Below are 22902 nucleotides of genomic sequence, written 5' to 3'. Positions count from 1 at the left end.
CCGGGGTTCTGCAGCCAGGTACCTCATGATGCAGCCCTGCCAACCAGCAGCAGGCAGCCTCCACACAAGGCAGGACCTGGCAAACAACTGGACTGGGAGCCAGCCACGCCTACCAGACTGCCAAGAGTAGTCAGCCTGCCAAAAGAGAACACCCCACACAGCCAACATAGGAGGTAACCCTAGAGCAGATAACTCTGGTTACCAAAAAAGAGTGCACTGCTGGGACCCATAGGATGTCTCCTACAAAAGGTCACTTCTTCAAGGTCAGGAAATGTAGTCAATCTACCAGATACATAGAAACAAAAACAGCAAGTTAGGCAAAATGAGGAAACAGAGGAACATGTTGAAAATGAAGGAACAAAACCCCAGAAGAACAACTAAGTAAAGTGGAGACAGACAATCTACCTGAGAAAGAGTACAAGGTAACAGTTGTAAAAATGTAATAGTTGTAAAAATGATCAAAGAACTAGGGAGAAGAATGAATGAACAGAGTGAGAAGTTAGAAGTTTCTAACAAAGAGTTAGAAAATATAAAGAATAACCAAATGGAGATGAGCACCATACCTGAAATGAAAAATACACTAGAAGGAATCAACAGTAGACTAAACGATACAGAAAACAGATCAGTGAGCTGGAAGACAGAGTAGTGGAAATCACTGAAGCTGAATAGGAAAAAAAGAAAAAAAGAATAAAAAGAAATTAGGACAGTTTAAGACACCATTGAAACAACATCAAATGTACTAATATTCACATTATAGGGGTCGCAGAAGGAGAAGAGACAGACAGAAAGGGGCAGGGAATGTTTTTGTAGACATAATAGCTGAAAATTTTCCTAACCTTGGAAAGCAAACATACATCCAAGTCCAGGAAGTACAGAAGCATACAAAAACTGCAGAAAACACAAACATGTGGAGGCTAAACAATATGCTACTAAACAACCAATGAATCACTGAAGAAATCAAAGAGGAAATCATAAAATACCTAGAGACAAATGAAAATGAAAACACAATGATCCAAAACCTATGGGATGCAGCAAAAACAGTTCTGAGGGGGAAGTTTATAGCAATACAAGCCTACCTCAAGAAACAAGAAAAATCTCAAATAAACAACCTAACCTTACACCTAAAAAGAAAGTAGAGAAAGAACAAACAAAACCCAAAGTTAGTATAAGGAAGGAAATCATAAAGATCAGAGCAGAAATAAATGAAATAGACACACACACACACAAAAAGGCAAAGATCAATAAAGCTAAAAGCTGGTTCTTTCAAAAGACAAACAAAATTGATAAGCCTTTAGCCAGACTCAACAAGAGAAAAAGGAAGAGGGCCCAAATCAATAAAATCAGAAATGAAAAAGAAGTTACAACTGACACCACAGAAATACACAGGATCATAAGAGACTGCTATGAACAACTATATGCCAACAAAATGGACAACCAAGAAGAAATGGGCAAACTCCTAAGACTGAACCAGGAGGAAAGAGAAAATATGAACACACCAATTATTATAAAAATCAAATCAGTAATAAAAAAAAAATTCCAGCAAACTATAAAGTCTAGGAACAAGTGGCTTCACAAAATTCTACCAAACGTCTAGATGGGAGTTAACACCTATCCTTCTCAAGCTATGCCAAAAAATTGCAGAGGAAGGAATGCTTCCACTCATTCTATGAAGCCAGCATTACCTTGATACCAAAACCAGACAAAGATATCACAAACAAAAGAAAATTACAGGCCAATGTTCCTGATGAACAGAGATGCAAAAATCCTCAGTCAAATATTAGCAAAATGAATCCAACAATACATGAAAAGGATCACACATCATGATCAAGTGAGGTTTATCCCAGGGATGCAAGGAATGTTTCAACATCCAGAAATCAATGTGATACACCATACTAACAAACTGAAAAATTAAAAACCATATGATCATCTAAGTACATGAAGAAAAAGCTTTTGACAAAACTCAACATCCATTTATGATAAAAACTCTCCAGAAAGTGGGTATGAGGGAATATTTCTCAACATAATAAAAATCATGTATGAAAAGCTGACAGCCAACATCACACTCAGTGGTGAAAAGTGAGATGCATTTCTTCTAATATCAATAACAAGACAAGAATGTCCACCCTCAACACTTTTATTCAACACAGTATTGGAAGTCCTAGTGAAAGCAATCAGACAACAAAAAGAAATAAAAGAACTCCAAATTGGAAAGGAAGAAGTAAACTGACACTATCTGCAGATAACATGATACTATTCATAGTAAATCCTAAAGACACCACCAAAAAACTACTAGAGCTCATGAAAAAATTCAGTAAAGCTGCAGGATACAAAATTAATATACAGAAATCTGCTGCATTTCTATCCACTAGCAATGAATTATCAGAAGGAGAAACTAAGGAAACCATCACGTTTACAATCACATCAAAAAGAATAAAATACCTAGGAATAAACCTACCTAAGGAAGTAAAAGACATGTACTTGGAAAACTAAAAGGCATTGATGAAAGAAATTGAAGATGACACAGATGGAAAGATATGCTGTGTTCACAGATTATAAGAATTAATATTGTAAAAATGACCACACTATCCAAGGCAATCTAGACTTAAGGCAGTCCCTATCAAAATACCTATGGCATTTTCCACAGAACTAGAATAATTTTAAAATTTGTATGGAAACACAAGAGACCATGAAGAGACAAAACATCTTGAGAAAGAAGAACAGAGCTAGAGGTATCCTGCTCCCTGACTTCAGACTATACTATTCAATACAAAGCTACAGTATTCAAAACAGTTTGGTGCTGGCACAAAAACAGACACATAGATCAATGAAACAGAACAGAGAACTCAGAAATAAACCAGCACACTTACAGTCAGTTAATGTACGACAGAGGCAAGAATATACAGTGGGGAGAAGACAGCCTCTTTAATAGGTGGTGCTAGGAAAATTGGATAGCTACATATAAAAGAATGAAATTAGAATTTTTCCCACACCATATACAAAAAATAAACTCAAAATGGATTAAAGACCTAAAAGCAAAATCATAAACTATAAAACTTGTAGAGGAAAACATGGGCAGAAGACACTTTGCCTGTCTCCCTAGGCAAAGGAAACAAAAGCAAAAATAAACAAGTGGGACCTAATTAAACTTAAAAGCTTTCGCACAGCAAAGAAAAGCATCAACAAAACAAAAAGACAACCTAGAGAATGGGAGAAAATATTTGCAAATGATATGACCAATAAGGGGTTAATATCCAAAATATAGAAACAGCTCCTACAAGTCAATACCAAAAAACAAACAACCCAATTAAAAACTGGGCAGAAGATATGAACAGCCGTTTTTCCAAAGAGGAAATGCAGATGTCAACAGGCACATGAAAAGATGCTCTACATTGCAAATCATCAGAGAGATGCAAATCAAAACCAGAATGAGACATTACCTCATACCTCACACCTGTCACACTTTTGGCTATCATCACAGAGACTATAAATAACAAATGTTGGTGAGGATGTTGAGAAAAGGGAATCCTTGTACACTGTTGGTGGGAATGTAAATTGGTACAGCCACTGTGGAAAAGAGTGGAGGTTCCTTAAAAAATGAAAAAAAAAGAACTATCAAATGATCCCTTTTCCACTCCAGGGTATACATCTGAAGGAAATGAAAAAACTAATTCAAAAAGATACAGGCATGCCATGGACTTCCCTGGTAGTCAGTGGTTAAGACTCCACACTTCCAATGCAGGGGGTGCCAGTTCGATCCCTGGTTGAGGAACTAAGATCCCACATGCCATGCGGCACAGCCAAAAAATAGAAAACAAACAAACAAAAAAAGATACATGCATCCCAATGTTCACAGCAGCATTATTTACAACAGCCAAGATATCGAACCAACTTAAGTGTCCATCAACAGATTAAAGGATAAAGAAGATGTGGTACATATATACAATGGAATACTACTCAGCCATAAAGAAGAAGGAAATTTTGTCATGTGCAACAACATGGATGGACTTGGAGGGTATAATGCTAAGTGAAATAAGTCTGACAGAGAAAGACAAATACTATATGACATCACTTAAATATGGAATCTAAAAACTACACCAAACTAGTAAACATATAACAAAAAAGAAACATGACTCACAGATATAGAAAACAAACTAGTGGTTACCAGAGGGGAGAGGGGGAAAGAGAGAGGCATGATAAGAGTAGGGGATTAAGAGGTACAAACTACTATGTATAAAATAAATAAGCTACAGGATATATTGTACAACACAGGGAATATAGCTAATATTTTATAACTATAAATGGAATATAACCTTTAAAAATTGTGACTCACTACGTTATACACCTGAAACTTAATAATAATAATAATATTGTAAATCAACTATAACTCAATTTTAAAAAATTGGTCTAAAGTTTTTTCCTTGTAAGACAATCATATTGTAGAAAACTAATAAAATTCAATTAGAAACACTGTGCTTCACTATACATTCATATAGTTTTCACTACTAAAACTGTGAACACCAAAGGGGAAAATAAATTTTTTTTAAAAAAGACTATTATACAAAGAGACAAGTTGCAAAATGTCTAAAAATATATTTATATTGCCTTGTACAGAAAACAAACAAAACATACACACAAAACCACAAGAACAACCACAAAACCCAAAGCAAAACTCATCCAGAAATGGTACCATTCAGATGACAGTACTTAAAATGTCAAGAGGATTGCATGTTACTAAGATGAAGCAATAATTAAAATGTAAACATATTGCATGTATAACAAAGGAAAATTCTGCCTCTGTCTCTACTGTGTAGGTGTGACAGGAAAGCTCTAAATTTTTCCCTCAAACACTGAATCATCTCCAGTGATTCAAGCCAGTATTTATCTCATATAACTCAATTGTGTAGCAGCTGCATTCTGTATTTTTCTTTAAATGGGACTTAAGTTATTTCAGCTTTAGAGAAAAAAGAAACCACATTAAATGGGAAAAATCAAATACAACTTTAAAAGTCAAATTTTGACTATAACATCCTATATCTCTGTCAAAAAAAAAAGAATAATATACCATTCTCCTCACATACTGAACACATTCTGAATTATCCATATGAAGATTATCCATATAAAAATCAGATTAACTATGTTTTCTTAGCCTTCTATCATATGTGGGACATAATTACACAGTAAAAGCTTCAAATTGAAATCCTTTGCACAGTAAGAATCAACTTGTTATGACCTTGAGGAATGAGCCATTTATATCCACAGGTATTCCAAAAAAGAAAGGAAAAAAAATGTAAAAAATTATCATAGGTATCATTTCTTATCATTTTCTTTCTACAAAAGTAGTAAATTTTTCATTCATACTGAACATAAGTGGTTTAAATATAATTCAATATTCAAAACTAAAAAAAAAAAATCTTAATTCTCCAACCCTTTAAAAAATTCCCACAGATGCCACTATTATAAAAGGTAGGCTCATAAGCATTTTAAATGTCCAGTTTTATTTTTTCTTACTTTTAAAAATGTGTATGAAAGAATTTAAATTATTAACAGGATGGAAGGGGAATATGGCAGAGTGATGGAGATGATGGATTTTAAGGTCATGGAGTCCCTAGGTTTGGGTCGCTGTGTGTCTCTGGGCACAATATTTAATTCTGTAAGCCCCAGCTGCCTTGTTTATAGTGTGGGTATTGTAACAGGACCTTCTGTCACAGGGCTTTTGTGAGTATTAAGTGACAGAGCAAACATAAAGTATTTAATACTCAGAAACCATTCACTCAACAAACATTTGAGGGCCTACTAGCCAACAAATATTTGAGGACTTACTATGTACAAACCCTGTGCAAGTGGTGAACAAAAAAACATACAGTCCCTATCCTCAGAAAGCTTTTTTTTAGTGGGAAAGATATGCAATAAAAAGTATAAAAACATATAAACATATGTATAATTGTGGGAAGTGTTATAAAGGAAATAAAGTAGGTTCAGTGATGGGGGAACTACTTTGATTGGTCAGGGGGATAAGGAAATGTTTCAGTGAAAGGGTAATGTTCAAGCAGGGGCCTGAAAGATGAGAAGAGGCCAGCAAGAGCATTCCAGGCAAAAGTAATAGCATCAACAAAGGCCATCCAAGAGGGGAGAAAGTGTGTCCTATAAGAGGCCAGTATGACTGCAGCACAGTGAACCACGAGGGTAATACGAAAGAAATTTGGAGGAAGAGGTAGTAGAAAGAACCAGCAGATCTCTACAGCCACGGTAAAGACTTTGGATTTTTATTCTGAAATACTATAATGGGAAGGCACTGGAGGGTTTCAAATGGGAAACCATTATATTTAGCAGGTTTAGAAGTCAGGAAATAACCAGAGCAACATTCCATTTGGCTAAAAGATAGAGATTCAATGCATCCTGGAGCACTGCGACTCGCTTGTTTAAAATACCATTGTTTGGGACTTCCCTGGTGGTCCAGTGGCTAAGGCTCCACGCTCGCAATGCCTGGTCAGGGAACTAGATTAGATCCCACACGCCCCAACTAAGAGTTTGCATGCCGCAACTAAAAGATCCCGCATGCCGCAACAAAGATCCCACGTGCCACAACAAAGATCCCACGTGCCACAACAAAGATCCTGCGTGCCTCAATGAAGATCCCGTGTGCCGCAGCTAAGACCTGATGCAGCCAAATAAATAAATTCTTTTAACAAAGTATATATCCCCTATTTTTAAAAATACTATTATTTGTTTCTTTTAGGTGGAAAATTCTAAAATACATTAGCCATTTCCTGCCTAAGGCTAATATATATGTATTTTTAAAAAGACACCTCAAAAACATTAAAAACTAAAGTACTTTTTTCTTTTCCCCCCTTTTAAATGCATCATGATCAACCGTTATGCGAAGTTATGAATGTAAGTTTAATTTTTATCACTTGCCTCTTCGATTTTGAGTTGCACAATATATAGCTGTTCAAAAGCCTGGGCAACAGAACTGGTCAAACTTCCTGGCATATAAATAACTAAATTAAAAACCTTTAAAAGAGACTAAGTTTGTGTCTTTTTTTTTTTTCAGTAATATCATCACCTTCACCATCTATCAGTGAGCCTTTTTAGATTGTTTAGTAATATTTAAGGTGTTCTTACTTGGTTAGCTATGGATAAACAATCTGGTTTGCTTTTCTACTCTTACTCAAAGGACACTGTGAATTGCTGGAAAAAATCCAAAACTGCAATTATTTGATCCACCACAAACTCTTTAATCTCCCTGTTGAGTTCTATATCAACACGCACCATTTGGGATATCCTAAGCCCTTTCCTTGCCCAAATCAGGAACTCCAACTGCTGATAGGACTCTCTCCTCCGTACCCATTTCCCCTTAACTCTAAGCAAAACTGCCTCTCCTAAACTGATCCTCCTCTTCACCTCAAAAATGCTGCCACTTTATTCTCCTTTGCCCTAGTCGCAGAAAAAAGGGTTCTCTAAATTTTCAAGGTTAAGTCCCTCTATCTGTGCTACTGATAGCCTCTCTTGCTTCATCAATTATTTCATCTGTTTTTTTTTCTCTCTCTCTCATATTACCCTTAACCTTTCACAAATGGTCAAAAGTAAGTAAATAAATAAATAAATAGGGCATCAAGTTTTGTTTGTTCTCCTGCCACATGTTCTCACACACTAGTTCTCCATTGCTGACTTCACCAATCTAATTCAGGCTCTCATCATCCCTCACCCGAAGAGTAGCCGAACAGTTCTACACAGCCAAACTCATCTTCAAAACAATCCTGATCCTAATTCTCATGTATTTGAAATTCATCCATAAACCATACTGCCTATCAACAGAATTCAAACTCTCTTTTTCTGGCACTTAAATTTTTCAGCAATCTGGCTTCAATCCACCTATCCTCAGAAAACTATCCTAGGCTTGCTATCTACGATCTTTTCCCTACCAACAAATTTCTGTAAAATACAATCTATAGTCACACCCTTTCTCACACTACCTTAGTTTCTCATCTTCTACTTGGAGACTGTGCCCTTTAACTTGTGGGATCTACACTAACTGTGAGTGGTTAATGCCAGAATTGAATTGCAGTACACCAGTACACCAGCTGAAACAGAATACTTCCTTCCTGATTTGTATCCTTTATAACAAAACTGTAATCAGAAGTTTAGCACTTTCCTGAGTTCTGTCAGTTGTTCTAGCACATAATTGGACCTGATGGGATCACAGGGAACCCCAAATTTGCAGCCAACTGGTCAGGAGTTCAGGGAGCCCCAAAGTACAGCCAGCTGGTATCTAAAGTAAGGGCAGTCTTGTTGTGCCCTTTAACTTCTGGGGTCTGCACTAACTCTGGTGGTTAGCAACAGAACTGTAGTACACCAGTTGGGATTGAAACAAAATACTTCCTTCCAAAGCCTTTCTACCAAAGCAAGACAAAGATCTTAAGCCCATTACTCGAGACTATTCAAGATCCTTCTAAAAATACCACAGGAAATAAAATTTTGTCAACATCTACTCTATGAAATCATAGCAATAAATGCTGTGGCTGGCGAGTGGAATAGGAGAATGAAGGGTATGGGGGAAAGATTAAAAAATATTCATGTACAGATGGGCAACAGGCACATGAAAAGATACTTGTCATTGTTAATTATTAGAGAAATGCAAATCAAAACTACAACGAGGATCTTCCCTGGTGGCGCAGTGGTTAAGAATCCACCTGTCAATGCAGGGGACACGGGTTCGAGTCCTGGTCCGAGAAAATCCCACATGCTGCAGAGCAACTAAGCCTGTGCGCCACAACTACTGAGCCTGCACTCTAGAGCTCACAAGCTACAACTACTGAACCCGCGTGCCACAACTAATGAAGCCCACGCACCTAGAGCCCATGCTCCACAACAAGAGAAGCCACCGCAATAAGAAGCCTGCGCACCTCAACGAAGAGTAACCCCCAACTCGCTGCAACTAGAGAAAGCCTGCGTACATCAACGAAGACCCAACACAGCCAAAAATAAATTAATTAATTAAATCAATTAAAAAAAAACCTACAATGAGGTACCACCTCAGACAGGTCACAATGGCCATCATTCAAATGTCTACAAATAATAAATGTTGGAGAGGGTGTGGAGAAAAGGGAACCCTCTTGCACTGTTGGTGGGAATGTAAATTGGTGCAGCCACTATGGAGAACAGGATGGAGGCTCCTGAAAAAACTAAAAGTAGAGTTGCCATATAAGCCAGCAATCCCGCTCTTAGGCATATACCCAGACAAAACTGTAATTCAAAAAGATACATGCACCCCTATGTTCATAGCAGCACTATTTACAATAGCTAAGACATGGAAACAACCTAAATGTCCATCGACAGAAGAATGGATAAAGAAGATGTGGTATATACATACAATGGAATACTATTCAGCCATAAAAAAGAATGAAACAATGCCATTTGCAGCAACATGGATGGACCCAGAGATGATCATACTAAGTGAAGTAAGTCAGAAAGAGAAAGACAAATACCATATGGTATTACTTATATGTGGAATCTAAAATACAACACAAATGAACTTATCTACAAAACAGAAACAGACTCACAGACACAGAGAACAGACTTGTGGTTGCCAAGGGGGAGTGCAGTGGGGGAGGGAAGGATTGGGAGTTTGGGATTAGTAGATGCAAACAATTATATAAAGGATGGATAAACAACAAGGTCGTACTGTATAACACAGGGAAATGTCTTCATTATCCTGTAATAATCCATAATGGAAAACAATATGAAAAAGAACATATATGTGTATAGCTGAGTCACTTTGCTGTACAAGCAGAAATTAACACAACGTTGTAAATCAATTATATTTCAATAAAATTTTTTAAAAAGTAGAACCCCCCCAAAAATTCATGTGGAATATGGTTTTACCTAAACTAAACTATTTGTAATTGTTGATTGTTCCCTACAGTGTCCTTATTTTCATCTTATGTTCATGTCATTCACCGCTATCTAGAATCTTTTACCTCGTATTCCTACTATGAGACTCCTACCTGAATTTTAAGAGTCCAAACAATTGTCACTTCCAAAATGAAACCTTTCTGGTTCTCCTAACTGAAACTGATTCTTTAAATCTCAGCTTCAAGGCAAACAAGAATAACAGAATGCAATAAGTTAAGGAGCAGTCATATTTTTACCATTTCCAGTATAAAGTTGAATAAGTCACTTGAGCTTTTTAAACTTGTAAAATAAAGATAGGGCAAAACAACACACTATTATTCCCCAGAAAACTCTCCTTCCTTAAAAAACTTAGAAACACATTCTTTTAGAAGCATAGCTAAGCTGTTAAAATAAGTAAGGGGAACTGCCAACAGTCACAAATGAAGAAAGAAAAGAAGCAAGAAACCAGAGTGCTAAGCTAATATCTTGCGCCATGGCTGCCCCAAAGAGCCAGGAAGTCACAGCCTGGTGGGCAATGAGAGACACGACTTCTGGCTCATTCAAGATAGAGTTGGTTTTAAGGCCTCTGTATAAAGCTAAGATTTTTGTGAAAGGTCGAACTAGAAAAAAACAAACAAAAATCACCTGTCAGTAAAAGAAAATGACAGGAAAACTTCTCTGCCTTGGTCTAGGCTCTTGAGGTGAGGAGAGGCAGTTTCCTCTGAGAATTCATAAGCACAGTCTACCTTCATATGCACTTGTAGTTCTAAATATAATATCACAACTCCAAAATACAAATTACATGAGGGAACGTGCTACCATAAGCAAGGGTTAGCAGAAACAACAGCTGGATTAAAGACCTGAGACTTCAGCTATTAAAATGATCAGCTACAGAAAATAAGATGTTTAAACAACTGAGAGAATGAAAACATAAGCAATAAACAATCTAATTTTAGGTAGATTTACAAAAAGAACCAAATTGAACTTCTAAAAGTGAAAAATATTAACCGAAATTAAGAACTCAATGGATACGTTAAACAACAAATTAGATACAACTGAAGACTTAGAGGGAGTCCTGAACAAAATACCCATAATTTCAAATAGAAAAAGATAGAAAAGAGGAAAGAAAAAAATTTAAGAGAAATGAAAGATGGGATGAAAACCTGTGTCCAACTGGAGTACATAAAAGTAGAAATACAGGATACTCAAAATTCAGCGAGTTAACAGTTTATAATTTTCTAGCTCTAATGAAAAATGTAAATTCTCAGAAAGCATAAATTATCTTACACAGAATAAATTTTAAAACATCCTTATCTAGACACATTATAGTGAAACTGCACTTCAAAAGTAAATAAATTTTAAAATAATAATCTCTTCCTTGTCCCTTCATAGGTTGTTGTAAAGATCTAATTTTTTACATCAATAACAATTTCTTACATCAATCTTCTAATATGTATTTTAGTCATATGTAATAAATATATGAGAAATCCTCTCAACCTTGTAGGCTATGAAAACCATTAAAATCTGGCTATGTTTTTGCAACAAAATGAATGAAGATCGTTTTCCTTCTTCCTTTAGTTCCCAATCCTTTGAAGGGAAAGATTCTTGAAGCTAAAATGGCAGAGCAAAAACTATGTGGGACCAAGGTTGCTTTGGGCACTGCTTCTAGTCCATTCGTTCAACTGGTAAACACTCACTGTGAGTCTACTGTAGGCAAGGAACTGGATGATACAAAGATGATTAATTGGTAATTGTCCTTTCAGCCTATTAGAAGGTAAATAGCATTGTGGATGAACATATGTTAACTACGAGTAGGAGAAAAAGATGTTATTAACTTTTGGCTGTGTAACTTTCATGGGCAAACAACAGTTGGCTGTGCAACTGATGAATTCAGCGAATAAAAATAAAGTTTTAGCATAAATAAAACAAAATTTAGAAAAGTAAACATGCTGCAAACAAACTGCCCTCTCTTAATACCCGGTTTCAACTAGAAAGTCAATAATTTAGTATTTTTTACACTTTTGCTTTACATGGGGCCCTGATCTCTTTCACAATTACAATCAAGAATGTACTACGTTAAAAAAATGGAATGGAGGGCTTCCCTGGTGGTGCAGTGGTTAAGAATCCACCTGGCAATGCAGGGGACACAGGTTCAATCCCTGGTCCGGGAAGATCCCACATGCTGTGGAGCAACTAAGCCCGTGCACCACAACTACTGAGCCCGCGTGCTGCAACTGCTCAAGCCCACACGCCTACAGCCCGTGCTCCACAACAAGAGAAGCCACTGCAATGAGAAGCCCACACACTGCAACAAAGAGTAGCCCCTGCTCACTGCAACTAGAGAAAGCCCATGTGCAGCAATGAAGACCCAGCGCAGCCAAAAAAAAAAAAAAAAAGGAAATAAAAAAGAAAAACTGACGATGTGTTGGGCCGCAATGTAAGTTACAACAAATTTCATAGGACTAAAATCCTAAAGAATATGTTTTCTGACTACAGTGGATTAGAAATAGAAATTTATTTTTTTTAAATCTACAAAATCCCCATATGTTTGGAAATTAAGAAATATTCTAAATAACTCTAAATAAGAAATCCAAGGAATATTAGGAAAATATTCTAAACTGAATGACAATAAAAATAACATCAACATTTGGAAGATGAGCTAATGCCACGCTGAGAGGGAATTTATAGGTTAAAAGAAAAACTACAAATCAGTAAGTATCTATCTCAAAATTTTTTTCAATAACAGCAATTAAACCAAAAAATGAAGAAGGAAAGAAAATAAAGGCAGAATTTAATGAAATATAAAATCAAAACAAGAAAAAAAAAAGAACAAAACCAAAAGTTGGTTCTTTGAAAAAGACTAATAAAGCTGGTAAATTCAGGTTACAATGATCATGGAAGATGTGGCAGCCAACCCCCAGATAGCCCCCAGTGATCCCCACCCTCCTGGTATTTTCATCCTTGTGTAATCCCTTCCTGTTGAGTGTTGGCTGGGCTTAGTGACTCACTTGTAATTAACAGAACAAGGTAGAAGTGACAGACAGTATGTGACTCGGAGAACAGACCAAAAAAGGCAGCAAAGCATTGCTCTTTTTGCTTACTCTTGGGGGAGGCAATGATTACATGCAAGGAACTGAAACCCATGCCAATAGCTACATGAGTGAGCTTGGAAGTGGATCTTCCAACTCCAGTCACATCTTGAGAAACTATAGCCCTTGTTATCAGCTTGACTGCAGCCTCGTGAGAGATCCTGAGCCTAGATCCCAACAGGCTTTGTTTGTTACACTGAGAACATGAGAAACCAATTCTAAAGTTTCTACAGAAATTCACAGTTCCAAGTACAGGTACCCTTGAGAAAAAAACAACAGGGAGGAGGATTTGCTCTACTGGATATCAAGACTTAATTGTAAAGCTACAGTAACGAGGACAGTGCAGTACTTTTACACTAATCAAAAGACCAATAGAATATAGAACAGAGTCCAGAAACAGATTCACACATATATGGACACCTGACTTATTACACAGGTGTCAGTGCAGAACAGTGAGGAACACGTGGTCTTTCCAAAAGATGGTTCTGTGTCAAATGGATATCCACATGGAAAAAAGTGAAACTTGATCTCAGCTACATTTAATATACACTATACATAAAATCATTTTCAGATGGATTGTAGCTCAATGTAAAAGACAAAACAGAAAAGCTTCTAGAAGATAATAAAAGAGAAAGATATCTTAAATAGGAGACAAATAAAAGCAATATAGGAAAAGACTCAAAAGTCTGGGCTACACTAAAAGTAAGAATTTTTATTCCTCCATAGATATCAAAAGAATGAAAAAGCAAGACACAAAATGGGAAAAGATATCTGCAACACACGTAACTAACAAAGGGCTTGTATTCAGAATATATAAAGAACTTCTACACATCATTTAAAAAAAAAAAGAACTCAACAGGAAAACAAGCAAGAATCGCAACAAGTACTTCACAAAAGAGTACTTGTACTATGTGCGAATAACCATATGAAAAAATCCGCAGCATCATCTGTAATCAGGGAAATGCAAATTAAAACCAAAAGGAGCTATATTACATGTAACAATATCAATGAATCGCATAAACACAATGGTGAACAAAAAAAAGCTAGGCACAAAATAATATATACTGTATGATTCCACTTGTGTAAAGCTCAAAAACTATACTACAATGTTAGGAACCAATTTAGTGGTTACCTTTGGGAAAGGAGGGGCAGTGATTAGGGAGGGGGTATGATGGGACTCCTGGGGTGCTGGTAATCTCTATTTCTTGCCCTGAATAGTAGCTTTCACTAGTGCTTGCTTTGTGAGAAATCATTCAGGTTAACAACGTCTCTGTTTTGAACACTTCTCTCTGTACATGTGTCATACATCGTTAAGGTGACTTTCTTAAAGTAGAGCATATTAGCAATCACAGCAGAGTTTAGTATAATTGAACATCAGCTAACCAGAAAACTAAACGATGCTGAACTGCTCATTTCCCCTCAAGTCCAGATAACTGAAGGATTAGAAATCTTAAAATTTAGTTCAGAGGCAGACAAAAAAATCTCCAAATAATCTCCTGGCTAATTCAAGTAAACAAGTATTCTAAACAGAAATGATATATACTGCATTGTCCAATTTCCTGTACTACTTTTTTTAAAAACAAAATTTTAAAAAGAGAAAGAATAAGGGAAAAGCACACAAAATAGATAATTGTATAAGTGACTCCCAACATCAACTCACTTCTAGTGTTTAATTTCAAGTTACCTTTAAGTAGAAACATAAGATTATCTAAGTGCAACTTTTAAAACACCGCCTATAAATGAATTGAGAATATCAATTAACTCACACTGTAGTCAGCAAATAAGTGTATATAACAGACAAGCTTGTTATCTCCTTGCACAATACTTGAATTAAACAACAGTTAAGAGAAGACAGCAGATGTTATAGGAGGGATCACATCTTAAAAATAAGGGATGACAAGTGAAGGGGGATATATGGGAACAATTTATGTTTTAGGAATGGGGAGGGAAAGCAGGGAATTCTAAGAAGGAGAAGGAAACATTAATCTTTTATGGTACTTCTTATGTCTAGAAAAATAGATAAGGACCAGTGAGATAAAAAAGCAAGCCAAATGGAAAATGTGAAAGGAAAATTCCAAAGCCCCCCAAAATAAATAAAATATTTCATAGTAAAATTATTTTCACATTTCATTTTGAACAAATAAAGGGGAAATCCTCCAAAATAAAAACAGAAGTAAAATGACAAGAGGTAAACAGCCCAAATCTTCACACTGATGAGAAAATGGGCTCTCAAAGTTAAACTTATACAGGAAACTTGCTATAAAATATTCCTAAGAGGTAATCTGAAAGTAGTCAATATTCCAAGGTTGCAAAGAAACAGGCAAAGTAATACTCAACACAACCATAACCACTTGTATAGTGATTTTCAATATATGAAGGGCTTTCACATACAAGAGTTTGTTAATTCTGCAGGGAAACATGCAACTAATCCCATTTAACAAATGAGGAAAAGGCTCTGAGAAGTTAAAGCACTAAATGGAAGCATCCAGCAATTTCTATGCCATACTACTTAGAAATGTTCCCAATGTGAAGTACTCAGAGACTAAATAAAATTGTTAACTTACAAAAGGGGAACTGAATAGCAAGTGACAGTAATTTGGAACCACTAGAGAAAATCCTTACCTAACACTGGTTGACAGGAAACAAAGAAGGGCGGTGAGAGAAGGAAGCTCATGCATGGGCTTACGCCATGGGGAATACCTGTATTGGGTACTTTTGTTTAAATGATGACATTCCCAGGGATAATGTCCAGGATGGCCTCATCTCTTCTGGTACTTGCAACATTTTAAGTATGGTTTTTATAAGGCTTGGTATCTGTATTGTCCAAATTTTACATTTTATGTAAAAATAGTATCTTAACAGAGTCATCAATCTCCGTATTTATGGATTTATATCAGGTATAAATAACTTACTTTTAATTAAACATAAAAGCTGAGACACTTGGTTTTGACATTTCAAATATGATACAAATTACCTTCTGAGACAGCTTCCAGATGAAACTCCCTTAAAGTGAAAACTTTACACTCATGTTTCAGCAACAAGGGTCTATAGTAACAGCATGAACAGAATCTGACTGATAAATTGTAACTTTCAAAAACTCTGAAATTTAGCCAAAATAAATGATTTATTTTCAATGTGTTTTGGGAATAAGAGATTTTTCAGAGGTAAATCTTATGTGAGTATATTTTACTAAATCTATATATGTAAGGTCCGAATAAGTGGTTGGTAATAATGGACTGTTAAATACAGTAGGGTAGACTTGATGTCTAGACAAGATAGTGGTAAGAGCTGCACTTTTAAAAAGTTCGTTACTTGCTCTGATAAAAAGAAAAAACAAAGAATGTTTCTATCATGTAGGACTAGTATAAAATGCTTAGATCATGCATATACAATGATAAAGTTGCCACTACTTTGGAAACAATTTCATTTTAACCCATCATGTGTGACTCTTCTCCATGTCCGCAACTCCAGTTAACATTTCAGGAAGATGGTTCATTTGATTAATTTTCAAGCCTTTTCTCTGTAAAAGTAAAACAAAAATATCCTATTTTATATTGAGGGAGAAAGAGCAAGACCCAGTGAGAGGACTGGGAAGAATCAGCTATATAGTTAGACGGTGACTGAAACTAGACACTCGAAGAAAAGAGGGCCACAGGCAGAATGGTGACTAAATGGAACATCTTGTCTACTGAAGAAAACACTTTCTGCACAATTCATTAGCTCAACAAGCACTAATTACCGACTGATGCATAGCAATGATAAATATTTGAGTTTTTAAGAAGCATTTTATTTATTTTTATTTTTTAATTTTTTTTATTTTTATTTTTTTTTGCGGTACGCGGGCCTCTCACTATTGTGGCCTCTCCCGTTGCGGAGCACAGGCTCCGGACGCGCAGGCTCAGCAGCCATGGCTCACGGGCCTAGCCGCTCCGCGGCAGGTGGGATCTTCCCAGACCGGGGCACGAACCCGTGTCCCCTGCATCGGCAGGCAGACTCTCAACCACTGCGCCACCAGGGAAGCCCTTAAGAAGCATTTTAATGTAAGTACACTGTGTCCTCATTAAGAGGTTTAAAAAAGAATCAACACTTAAATATTCTATAGTTAAATCTGAAATTAGCTTCTTTATGTACACATATAATAGTGTGTACAGAAGAAGCAATATTTAGCTTTTAATTTTTAACATGATTTAGATTAGGAAGAGACCTAAGATTATTCAGCCTAACTTTTTTATTTTAAGGAAGAAAACGAAGAAAAGCCAGTGAGCAGCCCACACGGTCACAAAATGGTTAACATGTAGAATTCAAATTAAAATAAAACTCACATATTAAGTAGATTGATCTAGACTTACAGCAAAACTGTATTAACCTATAAGACTGATGACCTAGACAGGCAACAAAATGATTTCTGAAATAACTTGATTTTTATTAACTAGATTAAGGAAAGTGGCCCCAACATGGCTAAGAAATAAAATTTCCTCAATATAACAAGACTGGCATAGCTATGATTCAGTATAAAAAATAATGTCTTTACCAAAACAAATGTATATTCAGTTTAAGTCTTTGGAAGTTAAAAGAAGGAAAGAAGAAAAATACACAATCCCCCCTATCAAGAGTCTCTGAGTAGTCTCTCTGTTTTAGAACATTAGATTGGCACCCTCTCTGGATCTAAAATGATTCCTGTCTATATTTTAATTATAAATTATCAGATAAATATAGGAATCAACCATTCTGTTAATAGAGAGACTTAACTTGCAGGTAGAAATATCAGCTTTTTCATAAAACAGCTTTATGTTATTAGGATAGTGTCCTAAAATAGCCAAAGAGGTCTTAAAAATGAATTTGCCTTCGTGGTACTTGTTCTTTTTTGAATTACTCACCAAATAAGAAGAAAGAAGAGATGGACGTTCCCCCTTACAAATGATGACTTTCTGCGATTTGAGGAGCATCATGAGTAATGCATTTAAAGAATATTATCAGGTACATCCCCGCAATTAGATTGGCTTAGATTTTATTAATTGCATCTACTAACATAATTTTTAAGAAAGGCTGATAAAGATTGGTACAAGCAAGAAATTCAGATCCTCTACAAACTCACATATTACAGTTATGCTCAAATTTGGCATGCCATTAGAACCATGAGAGGTGAACAGGCACTCTGGTGATCTCCTATGCAGTTATTAAAACCTGCACAGCACTTCACAAAACATAAACACAGGCATTTGACACCCACAGTATTAAAGCAACTCCACAGCCCCAAACTGTGTATTTTAAATGTAATGTTTTGTTTATTTTAACAATACATATATATACATTTTTTTAATGTGGAGAAATCAGAGGACCTATATTTTGAAACACGGTTCCCAAGGGATTATAAATGTCTATTAATAGGGGGCTAGTTATATATACTGATATAGAATGGTCACTAAGACATTGAACAGGGTACAGAGTATGGTACTGTACTTAAAGAAAAAGCATTGAGACACACACCAACTTTTTTTTTTTTTTTTTTTTTTGCGGTACGTGGGCCTCTCACTGCTGCGGCCTCTCCCGTTGCGGAGCACAGGCTCCGGACACGCATGCCCAGCGGCCATGGCTCACGGGGCCAGCCGCTCCGCGGCACGTGGGATCCTCCCAGACCGGGGCACGAACCCGCGTCCCCCGCATCAGCAGGCGGACCCTCAACCACTGCGCCACCAGGGAAGCCCCCACACCAACTTTTATCTCCACTCATCTGAATCAAACATGCTCCAGATGTGTGTGTGTGTATATGTATGTAGGTATGTATACACACATACATAAATACTGTATATAAACTCTGTGTATACACACATATATGTATATATACACATATATACACATACACCATATATACAGTATATCTACACGCTGGGGAAAGAAACTGGGCAGCTAAGAATTATAGGTGAGAACGAAACTTGTTTTCTCTGCATAATCTCTTGTGCCTTTTGAATTTTATCCTTGTGTATTTTATCACTTAAAATACAGCTTTCAATGGATGGGCTGGAGGGTATTTTAACATAATAGAAAAGACTTTCATAAATATTTGTTTTGGGTGATATTTACAAAGTGCTACAACTGTTACAACTTATCCAACTGAATATTTAAGATCTATGTATTTTATTGCATGTTAATTATACCACAACTAAAAAACAGTACAAAAGTCTCTTAATTTACATAAAAGGTGGTCATAGTTTTCAACCTTTCAGCACATTAGAAAGTATAGAAGAACCTAAGTAAAAACAGTCACCTCCTTCCAACTCCTTGTTACTCCAAATATGGTACATAGACTAGTAAAATCAGCGTCACCTGGGAGAATGTCAGACATTCCAATCTCAAGCCCTATCCCAGATCTACTGAATCAAAATCTGTATTTTAACAAGATACCCCAGTGATTTACACCCACATTAAAGTTTGAGAAGCTCTGATAACTAACTTACCGGAATATTTGTGGCAGATATCCAACAAGCTCTACTTTATAAAAGCCCCACAGATGTACAACAAAAGCAGAGAATCACAATATAAGCACGGTGCCTTGAGAGTGAAGAGATGAAAGGTTCTTTTTTTTAAGACTAGTTGGCAGAGCAAAAGATCCTAATAAACTTCAGTTACACAACAACTATCCTCACAGTTGCTTCACTAGGCACCTGCTTCTCTACAACTTCTTGTGTCTTTAGAAGGATTTTAGCCACCCTGACACTCTTAGTCATATGATCTGCTAGGCCAACCATGCATATGCATATGTTTTTGTCTGTGTATGTATACATATACATATGTGTGTGTGTGTGTGTGTGTGTGTGTGTACCCCAGATCTACTCATATTACCTGATTCCATCTGAAGAAAGAGGAAGATAGAACAATCAAAGCCAGATCTTGCCAGTGGGGAAATTACAAGAAGACTTAAATATCATTAGATACCAGGACCCTAAGAAAACAGAGGATCTCGCTGACAGGCTATGTTTAAGCACAATTTTATCAAAGTATGAGGGATTTTGCAAATCTTAAATAAGAGAATTCCAAAGAGTTAAAGTAAATATTGCTTTATCCCTCAAGGTACAATAGAGGAAGAAGGGTATGTAATAATGGAGGATTTCAATTTGCGTCGTTCATTCAAAGTAACAATTTGTTAAAAGCCAAGATTCCTCACTGGTGAAATATCAAGGAGTATGATGAACTTTCAAATCAAATAGTTCAGTAGTAGTAGGTATGCGAGGACTTGAGGGATATATATCACGATCAAGGGGTTAATGCCAAATACCTGAACCAGAATATGAATCACCTATATATATTTTTTTGAATTTTAGAATTTTATTTATTTTTTATACAGTAGGTTCTTATTAGTTATCCATTTTATACATATTAGCGTATATATGTCAATCCCAATCTCCCAATTCATCACCTATATTTTTGTGGATTAAGTCTCTCTAGGAATTACCATAATGACAGAAGAAATTCTGAAGTTTGCCTCTCTAAGCTCAGAAGCCAGAAAGCCTAGGAAAATATTCCAGTATTTGAATGTAAAAGGTGGCCCACATTGGGTAAGAGGGGATAATCTGGGGAAATAGGGGGAAAAGATACACCACAGGATCCAAAGCATAAGGAGGATAAATGTGCCATAGCAAGAGAATGAATCGTATCCACTACAAGATATTTACATAAAAGTGAGATGATTCAAATGATCTCTAACAACATAATATTCAGAGATGCAATCTGATGTGTTCTGGCTCAAGGATTTTAGACCAGTGGTTCTCCACCATATACGACTATAAGCTGGCAGCTTTTTCAAAAGGCACATGTATCTCTACCCTACGGAATTCTTATATGCCCAGGAATGAGAAGGCAATAATATGGCAAAGAACATGAATCTGCTCTTATTGCAGTGATTCTGATACAACCTATATCCATATGTGTGCCCTTAAACATCGAATAAGTCACATTTGTAGGCCCTCTGAATTAAATCAAATTTTGGCCTGAAGATTTAGTTTATTACATATTGTAATACTGCCTCAAGTTAATGACTTTCTTTGGATTCAAGGGCTGAAGGACCTAATTTATATAAACCCTCAAAAAATTACATGTGGAAATTTGTAAGATATCTGAACATATTGCACTTGACATAGCAGGGAGAAAAAGCAACTTGGCTATAACACCAATATTTACATTCCTACATTATTCTAAGTTTGATTTGTTGGCCTCATCTATGCAGGCCCTTTTTGCGGGGGGCTACTGTTCATTTTTTAAATCATGCAATATTTCAAGCATATGGAAAAATATAAATTACTAGACAGCTGTATAATAACTACCATCTAGCTTTCTCAAACCTTTATAATATTCCTATCCATCTGGTATTTAATCTCTAAAAATAAAATGTGCAAATGTTGGAGAGAAATCCCCTTAAACCTAATTTTTTCATTTTCAAAAATCACTGTAACATTAAGACATGATTTATAAAATAATTATATGTCATTATTTACTAGCTTTGTGACATTTTGAGGAATTTTGGTTTGATTTTCTTGTCAATATATGAAAACCAAAGTACCCTAGCAAGAGCACAGTAGTTACATTCCAATATTTAACATCATTAAGTTCTCTATTTTATAATGGTTTTACTTCTCTAGTACATCAGAATACAGTAATGACCTTTTAGAGTTATTTTTCTTTCTTTAGTTCATCTGCCCTTGTTCAGTATACTTTAGTATCAGATTTTTCATGTGTTTGAACAAGGGGCAGATGAAAACAGAGATACAGTCATACTTACAGGTCAAACATATATGGGTGTCTGTAAAGTATACAAACACTGGTTTCATACTAAATAATTTTATGTGTGTGCTAAGCTAGGCTCTACCTCTGACTGGTAACCCACCTTTTTAAGATCAAATAGATCAACTATGACTAATAACAAGAGAAGACAGTACAAATATTAATAAATAACAACCCAAAACCCTCCCGCCCAATAGGGGAGTCAGTCAAGTTTTTCTACCAGTTATATTCTTAAGAAAACCTCTCCTTTAAATAGCTGCAATTTAGGTGAAAAAGAAAAATAACATTAAATAAGTCATTCACTTAACAATCACTTGTCAAGCACTTTACTAAGTGCTGGGCCTAGGCACTCTGTTAAGTGGTCAGGTTAAGACACACTCTAATTTCAAGTGACTCAGTGACTATCCACACAACACATATTTCTTGTGAGCCCACTACATGCCAATCACTATTCTGGGTAACGAAGATAAAGCAGTAAACAAAACAAAGTCCTTGCTCTCATGAAGCTTCCATATGGAAGGGAGACAAGCAAACATATGTCAAATGGTAGGGAAAAAAAAAAGCTACAAAGAAAAATAAGTCAGAGTAAAAAGACAGTAATTTTATATAGGGCAATGATATTCATATTCGTACTGGAAGACACACCTAGTGAGCAAACCATTTATTTATTCCCATTTAATTGATATCTTGAAAGGCACCAATCTGCCTTTCACATCACCAAATTAAACCGGATTTTCTCAGTCACCGTTTTCCTATATAAGCTGCACAATCATATCTAGGATTTAAATAAGATCTTCTACTTAACCAAGAGAAGTAGATTTTAATTGATGTGGAAATGGACAGCACCTTGAGAAAAGGTTTAATTTTGTTCTTAATTTCCAATAGTTTTTAGAAGATTATATAACAATATAATGACATTTACTCAAGGCACTAGAGAGTAACAACATCAAAAACAAACAGCTGTACAACATGTCACATTTTATAAAGCCCTTTCACATTTCATTTACTTCATTTAGTTCTCATAAAGTGATAATACCTTATGAAGCAGGTAATATTTCCATATTGAAACACTTTCAACTTTTCTATGCTTAATGAGCATATGTGAGGAGGATTAAAGAGGAAATTATGGCTACTTTCTAAATCTTAG

The 22902-nt window shown here is 35.9% G+C and overlaps 1 protein-coding gene across 8 annotated transcripts in view; it reads right to left on the bottom strand.

The window, feature by feature from the left end:
- The window catches only part of PPHLN1 (periphilin 1), a gene marked incomplete at its 5' end in the record, with an annotated part of 123534 nt that overhangs the window by 20400 nt on the left and 80232 nt on the right, over positions 1-22902 (bottom strand). The gene's annotated exons all lie outside the window — the stretch shown is intronic.

This window comes from Hyperoodon ampullatus, assembly GCF_949752795.1.
Source record: "Hyperoodon ampullatus genome assembly, chromosome: 11".
In the NCBI taxonomy this organism is placed as follows: domain Eukaryota; kingdom Metazoa; phylum Chordata; class Mammalia; order Artiodactyla; family Ziphiidae; genus Hyperoodon; species Hyperoodon ampullatus.
This window is presented reverse-complemented; position numbering and strand designations above follow the sequence as displayed.